This window comes from Salminus brasiliensis, chromosome 3 (assembly GCF_030463535.1).
Source record: "Salminus brasiliensis chromosome 3, fSalBra1.hap2, whole genome shotgun sequence".
NCBI lineage: Eukaryota > Metazoa > Chordata > Actinopteri > Characiformes > Bryconidae > Salminus > Salminus brasiliensis.
In genome coordinates, this window is record NC_132880.1 from 17,126,952 (window position 1) to 17,140,739 (window position 13,788).

The window sequence follows — 13,788 nt, forward strand, 5'->3', positions numbered from 1 at the left end:
AGTAGCAGACAGATAGAAAGTGAGCCATACACAGTGACAGATGATTGGACCCTTGATGGACAGATGCACCATCAGGGAGGGAAGGGGTAACGGCATCCTCGGAACCTGAAAGACAACAAAGAAAATCAATACATGTATAGAAACTGAATGATCACCTACCTGTTAGAAAGTAGCAAACAGATAGACAGCGAGCCGTAGACAGTGAGAGATGGATGGACCCTTGATGGACAGATGCACAATCAGGGAGGGAAGGGGTAACGGCATCCTCGGAACCAGAAAGACAACAAATAAAATCAATACATGTATAGAAACTGAATAACCACCTACCTGTTAGACAGTAGCAAACACATAGACAGCAAGCCGTACACAGTGACAGATGGATGGACCCTTGATGAACAGACGCACCATCAGGTAGGGATGGGGTAACGGCATCCTCGGAACCTGAAAGACAACAAAGAAAATCAATACATGTTTAGAAACTGAATGATCACCTACCTGTTAACCAGGTGCAGAAAGATAGAAAGTGAGCCGTACACAGTGACAGATGATTGGACCCTTGATGGACAGATGCACCATCAGGGAGGGAAGGGGTAACGGCATCCTCGGAACCTGAAAGACAACAAAGAAAATCAATACATGTATAGAAACTGAATGATCACCTACCTGTTAACCAGGTGCAGACAGATATACAGCGAGCCGTACACAGTAGCAGATGGATGGACCCTTGATAGACAGATGCACCATCACGGAGGGAAGGGGTAATGGCATCCTCTAAACCTGTAAGACAACAAAGAAAATCAATAACTGTTTAGAAACTGAATGATCACCTACCTGTTAGACAGTAGCAAACAGATAGTCAGCAAGCCGTAGACAGTGACAGTTGGATGGACCCTTGATGAACAGACGCACCATCAGGGAGGGAAGGGGTAATGGCATCCTCTAAACCTGTAAGACAACAAAGAAAATCAATACATGTATAAAACCTGAAAGATTACCTACCTGTTATATAGTAGCAAACAGATAGTCAGCAAGCCGTACACAGTGACAGATGGATGGACCCTTGATGGACAGACAATATCAGAGAGGGTAGGGGTAACGGCATCGTCTAAACCTGTAAGACAACAAAGAAAATCAATACATGTATAGAAACTGAATAATCACCTACGTTTTAGACAGGTGCAGACAGAAAGACAGCGAGCCGTACACAGTTTCAGATGGATGGACCCTTGATGGACAGATGCACAATCAGGGAGGGAAGGGGTAACGGCATCGTCGGAAACTGAAAGACAACAAAGAAAATCAATACATGTATAGAAACTGAATGATTACCTACCTGTTAGATAGTAGCAAACAGATAGTCAGCAAGCCGTACACAGTGACAGACGGATGGACCCTTGATGGACAGATGCACAATCAGAGAGGGAAGGAGTAACGGCATCCTCGGAACCTGAAAGACAACAAAGAAAATCAATACATGTTTAGAAACTGAATGATCACCTACCTGTTAGACAGGTGCACACAGAAAGACAGCGAGTCGTACACAGTTGCAGATGGATGGACCCTTGATGGACAGACACAATATCAGGGAGGGAAGGGGTAATGGCATCGTCTAAACCTGTAAGACAACAAAGAAAATCAATACATGTATAAAACCTGAATGATCACCTACCTGTTAGATAGTAGCAATCAGATAGTCAGCAAACCATACACAGTGACAGATGGATGGACCCTTGATGGACAGATGCACAATCAGAGAGGGAAGGAGTAACGGCATCCTCGGAACCTGAAAGACAACAAAGAAAATCAATACATGTTTAGAAACTGAATGATCACCTACATGTTGGACAGTAGCAAACACATAGACAGCAAGCCGTACACAGTGACAGATGGATGGACCCTTGATGAACAGACGCACCATCAGGTAGGGATGGGGTAACGGCATCCTCGGAACCTGAAAGACAACAAAGAAAATCAATACATGTTTAGAAACTGAAAGATCACCTACCTGTAAGACAGTAGCAGACAGATAGAAAGTGAGCCATACACAGTGACAGATGATTGGACCCTTGATGGACAGATGCACCATCAGGGAGGGAAGGGGTAACGGCATCCTCGGAACCTGAAAGACAACAAAGAAAATCAATACATGTATAGAAACTGAATGATCACCTACCTGTTAGAAAGTAGCAAACAGATAGACAGCGAGCCGTAGACAGTGAGAGATGGATGGACCCTTGATGGACAGATGCACAATCAGGGAGGGAAGGGGTAACGGCATCCTCGGAACCAGAAAGACAACAAATAAAATCAATACATGTATAGAAACTGAATAACCACCTACCTGTTAGACAGTAGCAAACACATAGACAGCAAGCCGTACACAGTGACAGATGGATGGACCCTTGATGAACAGACGCACCATCAGGTAGGGATGGGGTAACGGCATCCTCGGAACCTGAAAGACAACAAAGAAAATCAATACATGTTTAGAAACTGAATGATCACCTACCTGTTAACCAGGTGCAGAAAGATAGAAAGTGAGCCGTACACAGTGACAGATGATTGGACCCTTGATGGACAGATGCACCATCAGGGAGGGAAGGGGTAACGGCATCCTCGGAACCTGAAAGACAACAAAGAAAATCAATACATGTATAGAAACTGAATGATCACCTACCTGTTAACCAGGTGCAGACAGATATACAGCGAGCCGTACACAGTAGCAGATGGATGGACCCTTGATAGACAGATGCACCATCACGGAGGGAAGGGGTAATGGCATCCTCTAAACCTGTAAGACAACAAAGAAAATCAATAACTGTTTAGAAACTGAATGATCACCTACCTGTTAGACAGTAGCAAACAGATAGTCAGCAAGCCGTAGACAGTGACAGTTGGATGGACCCTTGATGAACAGACGCACCATCAGGGAGGGAAGGGGTAATGGCATCCTCTAAACCTGTAAGACAACAAAGAAAATCAATACATGTATAAAACCTGAATGATTACCTACCTGTTATATAGTAGCAAACAGATAGTCAGCAAGCCGTACACAGTGACAGATGGATGGACCCTTGATGGACAGACAATATCAGAGAGGGTAGGGGTAACGGCATCGTCTAAACCTGTAAGACAACAAAGAAAATCAATACATGTATAGAAACTGAATAATCACCTACGTTTTAGACAGGTGCAGACAGAAAGACAGCGAGCCGTACACAGTTTCAGATGGATGGACCCTTGATGGACAGATGCACAATCAGGGAGGGAAGGGGTAACGGCATCGTCTAAACCTGTAAGACAAAAAAGAAAATCAATACATGTATAAAACCTGAATGATTAACTACCTGTTAGATAGTAGCAAACAGATAGTCAGCAAGCCGTACACAGTGACAGATGGATGGACCCTTGATGGACAGACAATATCAGAGAGGGTAGGGGTAACGGCATCCTCGGAACCTGAAAGACAACAAAGAAAATCAATACATGTATAGAAACTGAATGATCACCTATCTGTTAAGCAGGTGCAGACAGAAATACAGCGAGCCATACACAGTGGCAGATGTATGGACCCTTGATGAACAGACGCACCATCAGGGAGGGAAGGGGTAATGGAATCGTCTAAACTTGTAAGACAACAAAGAAAATCAATACATGTTTAGAAACTGAATGATCAAATACCTATTGGACAGTAGCAAACAGATAGACAGCAAGCCGTAGACAGTGACAGTTGGATGGACCCTTGATGAACAGACGCACCATCAGGGAGGGAAGGGGTAATGGCATCCTCTAAACCTGTAAGACAACAAAGAAAATAAATAACTGTTCAGAAACTGAATGATCACCTACCTGTTAGACAGGTGCAGATAGAAAGACAGCGAGCCGTACAGTTGCAGATGGATGGACCCTTGATGGACAGACAATATCAGAGAGGGAAGGGTTAATGGCATCGTCTAAACCTGTAAGACAACAAAGAAAATCAATACATGTATAAAACCTGAATGATCACCTACCTGTAAGATAGTAGCAATCAGATAGTCAGCAAGCCATACACAGTGACAGATGGATGGACCCTTGATGGACAGATGCACAATCAGAGAGGGAAGGAGTAACGGCATCCTCGGAACCTGAAAGACAACAAAGAAAATCAATACATGTTTAGAAACTGAATGATCACCTACCTGTTAGACAGGTGCACACAGAAAGACAGCGAGTCGTACACAGTTGCAGATGGATGGACCCTTGATGGACAGACACAATATCAGGGAGGGAAGGGGTAATGGCATCGTCTAAACCTGTAAGACAACAAAGAAAATCAATACATGTATAAAACCTGAATGATCACCTACCTGTTAGATAGTAGCAATCAGATAGTCAGCAAGCCATACACAGTGACAGATGGATGGACCCTTGATGGACAGATGCACAATCAGAGAGGGAAGGAGTAACGGCATCCTCGGAACCTGAAAGACAACAAAGAAAATCAATACATGTATAGAAACTGAATGATCACCTACCTGTAAGACAGTAGCAGACAGATAGAAAGTGAGCCGTACACAGTGACAGATGATTGGACCCTTGATGGACAGATGCACCATCAGGGAGGGAAGGGGTAACGGCATCCTCGGAACCTGAAAGACAACAAAGAAAATCAATACATGTATAGAAACTGAATGATCACCTACCTGTTAGAAAGTAGCAAACAGATAGACAGCGAGCCGTAGACAGTGAGAGATGGATGGACCCTTGATGGACAGATGCACAATCAGGGAGGGATGGGGTAACGGCATCCTCGGAACCTGAAAGACAACAAAGAAAATCAATACATGTTTAGAAACTGAATGATCACCTATCTGTTAACCAGGTGCAGACAGAAATACAGCGAGCTGTAGATATTGACAGATGGATGGACCCTTGATGGAAAGATGCAACATCAGGGAGGGAAGGGGTAATGGAATCGTCTAAACCTGTGAGACAACAAAGAAAATCAATACATGTTTAGAAACTGAATGAATACCTATCTGTTAGAAAGTAGCAAACAGATAGACAGCGAGCCGTAGACAGTGAGAGATGGATGGACCCTTGATGGACAGATGCACAATCAGGGAGGGAAGGGGTAACGGCATCCTCGGAACCTGAAAGACAACAAATAAAATCAATACATGTATAGAAACTGAATGATTACCTACCTGTTAACCAGGTGCAGACAGAAATACAGCGAGCCGTACGCAGTGGCAGATGGATGGACCCTTGATAGACAGATGCACCATCAGGGAGGGAAGGGGTAATGGCATCCTATAATCCTGAAAGACAACAAAGAAAATCAATACATGTATAGAAACTGAATGATCACCTACCTGTTAACCAGGTGCAGAAAGATAGAAAGTGAGCCGTACACAGTGACAGATGATTGGACCCTTGATCGACAGATGCACCATCAGGGAGGGAAGGGGTAACGGCATCCTCGGAACCTGAAAGACAACAAAGAAAATCAATACATGTATAGAAACTGAATGATCACCTACCTGTTAACCAGGTGCAGACAGATATACAGCGAGCCGTACACAGTAGCAGATGGATGGACCCTTGATAGACAGATGCACCATCACGGAGGGAAGGGGTAATGGCATCCTCTAAACCTGTAAGACAACAAAGAAAATCAATAACTGTTTAGAAACTGAATGATCACCTACCTGTTAGACAGTAGCAAACAGATAGTCAGCAAGCCGTAGACAGTGACAGTTGGATGGACCCTTGATGAACAGACGCACCATCAGGGAGGGAAGGGGTAATGGCATCCTCTAAACCTGTAAGACAACAAAGAAAATCAATACATGTATAAAACCTGAATGATTACCTACCTGTTATATAGTAGCAAACAGATAGTCAGCAAGCCGTACACAGTGACAGATGGATGGACCCTTGATGGACAGACAATATCAGAGAGGGTAGGGGTAACGGCATCGTCTAAACCTGTAAGACAACAAAGAAAATCAATACATGTATAGAAACTGAATAATCACCTACGTTTTAGACAGGTGCAGACAGAAAGACAGCGAGCCGTACACAGTTTCAGATGGATGGACCCTTGATGGACAGATGCACAATCAGGGAGGGAAGGGGTAACGGCATCGTCTAAACCTGTAAGACAAAAAAGAAAATCAATACATGTATAAAACCTGAATGATTAACTACCTGTTAGATAGTAGCAAACAGATAGTCAGCAAGCCGTACACAGTGACAGATGGATGGACCCTTGATGGACAGACAATATCAGAGAGGGTAGGGGTAACGGCATCGTCTAAACCTGTAAGACAACAAAGAAAATCAATACATGTATAGAAACTGAATAATCACCTACGTTTTAGACAGGTGCAGACAGAAAGACAGCGAGCCGTACACAGTTTCAGATGGATGGACCCTTGATGGACAGATGCACAATCAGGGAGGGAAGGGGTAACGGCATCGTCTAAACCTGTAAGACAAAAAAGAAAATCAATACATGTATAAAACCTGAATGATTAACTACCTGTTAGATAGTAGCAAACAGATAGTCAGCAAGCCGTACACAGTGACAGATGGATGGACCCTTGATGGACAGATGCACAATAAGGGAGGGAAGGGGTAACGGCATCATCGGAACCTGAAAGACATCAAAGAAAATCTATACATGTATAGAAACTGAATGATCACCTACCTGTTAACCAGATGCAGACAGAAATACAGCGAACCGTAGACAGTGACAGATGGATGGACCCTTGATGGACATATGCAACATCTGGGAGGGAAGGGGTAACGGCATCCTCTAAACCTGTAATACAACAAAGAAAATCAATACATGTTTAGAAACTGAATGATCACCTACCTGTTAGACAGTAGAAAACAGATAGACAGCGAGCCGTGGACAGTGAGAGAAGGATGGACCCTTGATGGACAGATGCACAATCAGGGAGGGAAGGGGTAACGGCATCCTCGGAACCTGAAAGACAACAAAGAAAATCAATACATGTATAGAAACTGAATGATCACCTATCTGTTAAGCAGGTGCAGACAGAAATACAGCGAGCCGTACACAGTGGCAGATGGATGGACCCTTGATGAACAGACGCACCATCAGGGAGGGAAGGGGTAATGGAATCGTCTAAACTTGTAAGACAACAAAGAAAATCAATACATGTTTAGAAACTGAATGATCACCTACCTATTGGACAGTAGAAAACAGATAGACAGCGAGCCGTAGACAGTGACAGTTGGATGGACCCTTGATGAACAGACGCACCATCAGGGAGGGAAGGGGTAACGGCATCGTCTAAACCTGTAAGACAACAAAGAAAATCAATACATGTATAGAACCTAAATGATCACCTACCTGTTAACCACGTACAGAAAGATAGAAAGTGAGCCGTACACAGTGACAGATGATTGGACCCTTGATGGACAGATGCACCATCAGGGAGGAAAGGGGTAACGGCATCCTCGGAACCTGAAAGACAACAAAGAAAATCAATGCATGTATAGAAACTGAATGATCACCTACCTTTTAACCAGGTGCAGACAGATATACAGCGAGCCGTACACAGTGGCAGATGGATGGACCCTTGATAGACAGATGCACCATCATGGAGCGAAGGGGTAATGGCATCCTCTAAACCTGTAAGACAACAAAGAAAATCAATAACTGTTTAGAGACTGAATGATCACCTACCTGTTAGAAAGTAGCAAACAGATAGACAGCAAGCCATACACAGTGACAGACGGATGGACCCTTGATGGACAGACACAATATCAGGGAGGGAAGGGGTAACGGCTTCGTCTAAACCTGTAAGACAACAAAGAAAATCAATACATGTATAAAACCTGAATGATCACCTACCTGTTAGACAGGTGTAGACAGAAAGACAGCGAGCCGTACACAGTTGCAGACGGATGGACCCTTGATGGACAGATCCACCATCAGGGAGGGAAGGGGTAATGGAATCGTCTAAACTTGTAAGACAACAAAGAAAATCAATACATGTATACAAACTGAATGATCACCTACCTGTTAACCAGGTGCAGACAGAAATGCAGCGAGCCATACACAGTGGCAGATGGATGGACCCTTGATAGACAGATGCACCATCAGGGAGGGAAGGGGTAATGGCATCGTCTAACCTGTAAGACAACAAAGGAAATCAATACATGTTTAGAAACTGAATGATCACCTACCTCTTAGAAAGAAGCAAACAGATAGACAGCAAGCCGTACACAGTGACAGACGGATGGACCCTTGATGGACAGACGCAATATCAGGGAGGGAAGAGGTAACGGCATCGTCTAAACCTGTAAGACAACAAAGAAAATCAATACATGTATAGAACCTAAATGATCACCTACCTGTTAGACAGTAGCAAAGAGATAGACAGCAAGCCGTACACAGTGACAGATGGATGGACCCTTGATAAACAGACGCACCATCAGGGAGGGAAGGGGTAATGGCATCCTCTAAACCTGTAAGACAACAAAGAAAATCAATAACTGTTTAGAAACTGAATGATCACCTACCTGTTAGAAAGTTGCAAACAGATAGACAGTAAGCCATAAACAGTGACAGACGGATGGACCCTTGATGGACAGATGCACCATCAGGGAGGGAAGGGGTAACGGCATCCTCTGAACCTGAAAGACAACAAAGAAAATCAATACATGTTTAGAAACTGAATGATAACCTACCTGTTAACCAGGTGCAGACAGAAATACAGCGAGCTGTAGATATTGACAGATGGATGGACCCTTGATGGAAAGATGCAACATCAGGGAGGGAAGGGGTAATGGAATCGTCTAAACCTGTAAGACAACAAAGAAAATCAATACATGTTTAGAAACTGAATGAATACCTATCTGTTAGAAAGTAGCAAACAGATAGACAGCGAGCCGTACACAGTGAGAGATGGATAGACCCTTGATGGACAGATGCACAATCAGGGAGGGAAGGGGTAACGGCATCCTCGGAACCTGAAAGACAACAAATAAAATCAATACATGTATAGAAACTGAATGATTACCTACCTGTTAACCTGGTGCAGACAGAAATACAGCGAGCCGTACGCAGTGGCAGATGGATGGACCCTTGATAGACAGATGCACCATCAGGGAGGGAAGGGGTAATGGCATCCTCTAATCCTGAAAGACAACAAAGAAAATCAATACATGTATAGAAACTGAATGATCACCTACCTGTTAACCAGGTGCAGAAAGATAGAAAGTGAGCCGTACACAGTGACAGATGGATGGACCCTTGATGGACAGACACAATATCAGGGAGGGAAGGGGTAACGGCTTCGTCTAAACCTGTAAGACAACAAAGAAAATCAATACATGTATAAAACCTGAATGATCACCTACCTGTTAGGTGTAGACAGAAAGACAGCGAGCCGTACACAGTTGCAGACGGATGGACCCTTGATGGACAGATCCACCATCAGGGAGGGAAGGGGTAATGGAATCATCTAAACTTGTAAGACAACAAATAAAATCAATACATGTATACAAACTGAATGATCACCTACCTGTTAACCAGGTGCAGACAGAAATACAGCGAGCCGTAGATATTGACAGACTGATGGACCCTTGAGGAACAGATGCAACATCAGGGAGGGAAGGGGTAACGGCATCCTCGGAACCTAAAAGACAACAAAGAAAATCAATACATGTATAGAAACTGAATGATAACCTACCTGTTAACCAGGTGCAGAGAGAAATACAGTGAGCCGTAGACAGTGACAGATAGATGGACCCTTGATGGAAAGATGCAACATCAGGGAGGGAAGGTGTAATGGAATCGTCTAAACTTGTAAGACAACAAAGAAAATCAATACATGTTTAGAAACTGAATGATCACCTGCCTATTAGACAGTAGCAAACACATAGACAGCAAGCCGTACACAGTGACAGACGGATGGACCCTTGTTGGACAGATGCACAATCAGGGAGGGAAGGGGTGATGACATCCTCTAAACCTGTAAGACAACAAAGAAAATCAATACATGTTTAGAAACTGAATGATCACCTATCTGTTAACCAGGTGCAGACAGAAATACAGCGAACCGTAGACAGTGACAGATGGATGGACCCTTGATGGACATATACAACATCTGGGAGGGAAAGGGTAATGGCATCGTCTAAACCTTTAAGACAAAAATGGAAATCAATACATGTTTAGAAACTGAATAATCACCTACCTCTTAGAAAGAAGCAAACAGATAGACAGCAAGCCGTTCACAGTGACAGACGGATGGACCCTTGATGGACAGACGCAATATCAGGGAGGGAAGAGGTAACGGCATCGTCTAAACCTGTAAGACAACAAAGAAAATCAATACATGTATAGAACCTAAATGATCACCTACCTGTTAGACAGTAGCAAAGAGATAGACAGCAAGCCGTACACAGTGACAGATGGATGGACCCTTGATAAACAGACGCACCATCAGGGAGGGAAGGGGTAATGGCATCCTCTTAACCTGTAAGACAACAAAGAAAATCAATAACTGTTTAGAAACTGAATGATCACCTACCTGTTAACCACGTGCAGACAGATAGAGAGCGAGCCGTAAACAGTGACAGACGGATGGACCCTTGATGAACAGACGCACCATCAGGGAGGGAAGGGGTAATGGCATCCTCTAAACCTGTAAAACAACATAGAAAATCAATAACTGTTTAGAAAGTGAATAATCACCTACGTGTTAGACAGGTGCAGATAGAAAGACAGCGAGCCGTACACAGTTGCAGATGGATGGACCCTTGATGGACAGACAATATCAGAGAGGGAAGGGGTAACGGCATCGTCTAAACCTGTAAGACAACAAAGAAAATCAATACATGTATAAAACCTGAATGATTACCTACCTGTTAGACAGTAGCAAACAGATAGTCAGCAAGCCATACACAGTGACAGATGGATGGACCCTTGATGGACAGATGCACAATCAGGGAGGGAAGGGGTAACGGCATCCTCGGAACCTGAAAGACAACAAAGAAAATCAATACATGTATAGAAACTGAATGAATACCTACCTGTTAACAAGGTGCAGACAGAAATACAGCGAGCCGTACACAGTGGCAGATGGATGGACCCTTGATAGACAGATGCACCATCAGGGAGGGAAGGGGTAATGGCATCCTCTAATCCTGAAAGACAACAAAGGAAATCAATACATGTTTAGAAACTGAATGATCACCTACCTCTTAGAAAGAAGCAAACAGATAGACAGCAAGCCGTACACAGTGACAGACGGATGGACCCTTGATGGACAGACGCAATATCAGGGAGGGAAGAGGTAACGGCATCGTCTAAACCTGTAAGACAAAAAAGAAAATCAATACATGTATAAAACCTGAATGATTACCTACCTGTTAGACAGTAGCAAACAGATATTCAGCAAGCCGTACACAGTGACAGATGGATGGACCCTTGATGGACAAATGCACAATCAGGGAGGGAAGGGGTAACAGCATCTTTGGAACCTGAAAGACAAGAAATAAAATCAATACATGTATAGAAACTGAATGATCACCTACCTGTTAACCAGGTGCAGAAAGAAATACAGCGAGCCGTAGATATTGACAGATGGATGGACCCTTGATGGACAGATGCAACATCAGGGAGGGAAGGGGTAACGGCATCCTCGGAACCTAAAAGACAACGAAGAAAATCAATACATGTATAGAAAATGAATGATTACCTACCTGTTAACCAGGTGCAGACAGAAATACAGCAAGCCGTACACAGTGGCAGATGGATGTACCGTTGAAGAACAGACGCACCATCAGGGAGGGAAGGGGTAATTGCATCCTCTAAACCTGAAAGACAACAAAGAAAATCAATACATGTATAGAAACTGAATGATCACCTACCTGTTAACAAGGTGCAGACAGAAATACAGCGAGCTGTACACAGTGGCAGATGGATGGACCCTTGATAGACAGATGCACCATCAGGGAGGGAAGGAGTAATGGCATCGTCTACACCTGAAAGACAACAAAGAAAATCAATACATGTATAGAAACTGACTGATCACCTACCTGTTAACCAGGTGCAGACAGAAATACAGCGAGCCGCACACAGTTGCAGATGGATGGACCCTTGATGAACAGACGCACCACCAGGGAGGGAAGGGGTAATGGCATCCTCTAAACCTGTAAGACAACAAAGAAAATCAATATATGTATAGAACCTGAATGATCACCTACCTGTTAGACAGTAGCAAACAGATAGACAGCAAGCCGTACACAGTGACAGATGGATGGACCCTTGATGAACAGACGCACCATCAGGGAGGGAAGGGGTAATGGCATCCTCTAAACCTGTAAGACAACAAAGAAAATCAATAACTGTTTATAAACTGAATGATCACCTACCTGTTAGAAAGTAGCAAACAGATAGACAGCAAGCCGTACACAGTGACAGACGGATGGACCCTTGATGGACAGAAGCAATATCAGGGAGGGAAGGGGTAACGGCAACGTCTAAACCTGTAAGACAACAAAGAAAATCAATACATGTTTAGAAACTAAATGATCACCTATCTGTTAGAAAGTAGCAAACAGATAGACAGCAAGCCGTACACAGTGACAGACGGATGGACCCTTGATGTACAGATGCACCACCAGGGAGGGAAGGGGTAATGGCATCCTCTAAACCTGTAAGACAACAAAGAAAATCAATATATGTATAGAACCTGAATGATCACCTACCTGTTAGACAGTAGCAAACAGATAGACAGCAAGCCGTACACAGTGACAGATGGATGGACCCTTGATGAACAGACGCACCATCAGGGAGGGAAGGGGTAATGGCATCCTCTAAACCTGTAAGACAACAAAGAAAATCAATAACTGTTTATAAACTGAATGATCACCTACCTGTTAGAAAGTAGCAAACAGATAGACAGCAAGCCGTACACAGTGACAGACGGATGGACCCTTGATGGACAGAAGCAATATCAGGGAGGGAAGGGGTAACGGCAACGTCTAAACCTGTAAGACAACAAAGAAAATCAATACATGTTTAGAAACTAAATGATCACCTATCTGTTAGAAAGTAGCAAACAGATAGACAGCAAGCCGTACACAGTGACAGACGGATGGACCCTTGATGTACAGATGCACCATCAGGGAGGGAAGGGGTAATGGCATCCTCTAAACCTGTAAGCCAACAAGAAAATCAATACATGTTTAGAAACTGAATGATCACCTACCTTTTAGAAAGTAGCAATCAGATAGACAGTGAGCCGTAGACAGTGAGAGATGGATGGACCCTTGATGGACAGATGCACAATCAGGGAGGAAAGGGGTAACGGCATCCTCGGAACCTGAAAGACAACAAAGAAAATCAATAACTGTTTAGAAACTGAATGATCACCTACCTGTTAGAAAGTAGCAAACAGATAGACAGCAAGCCATACACAGTGAACGAAGGATGGACCCTTGATGGACAGATGCACCATCAGGAAGAGAAGGGGTAATGGCATCCTCTAAACCTGTAAGACAACAAAGAAAATCAATACATGTTTAGAAACTGAATGATCACCTACCTGTTAGAAAGTAGCAAACAGAAAGACAGCAAGCCATACATAGTGACAGACGGATGGACCCTTGATGGACAGATGCACCATCAGGGAGGGAAGGGGTAATGGCATCCTCTAAACCTGTAAGACAACAAAGAAAATCAATACATGTTTAGAAACTGAATGATCACCTACCTGTTAGACAGTACCAAACAGATAGACAGAAAGCCGTAGACAG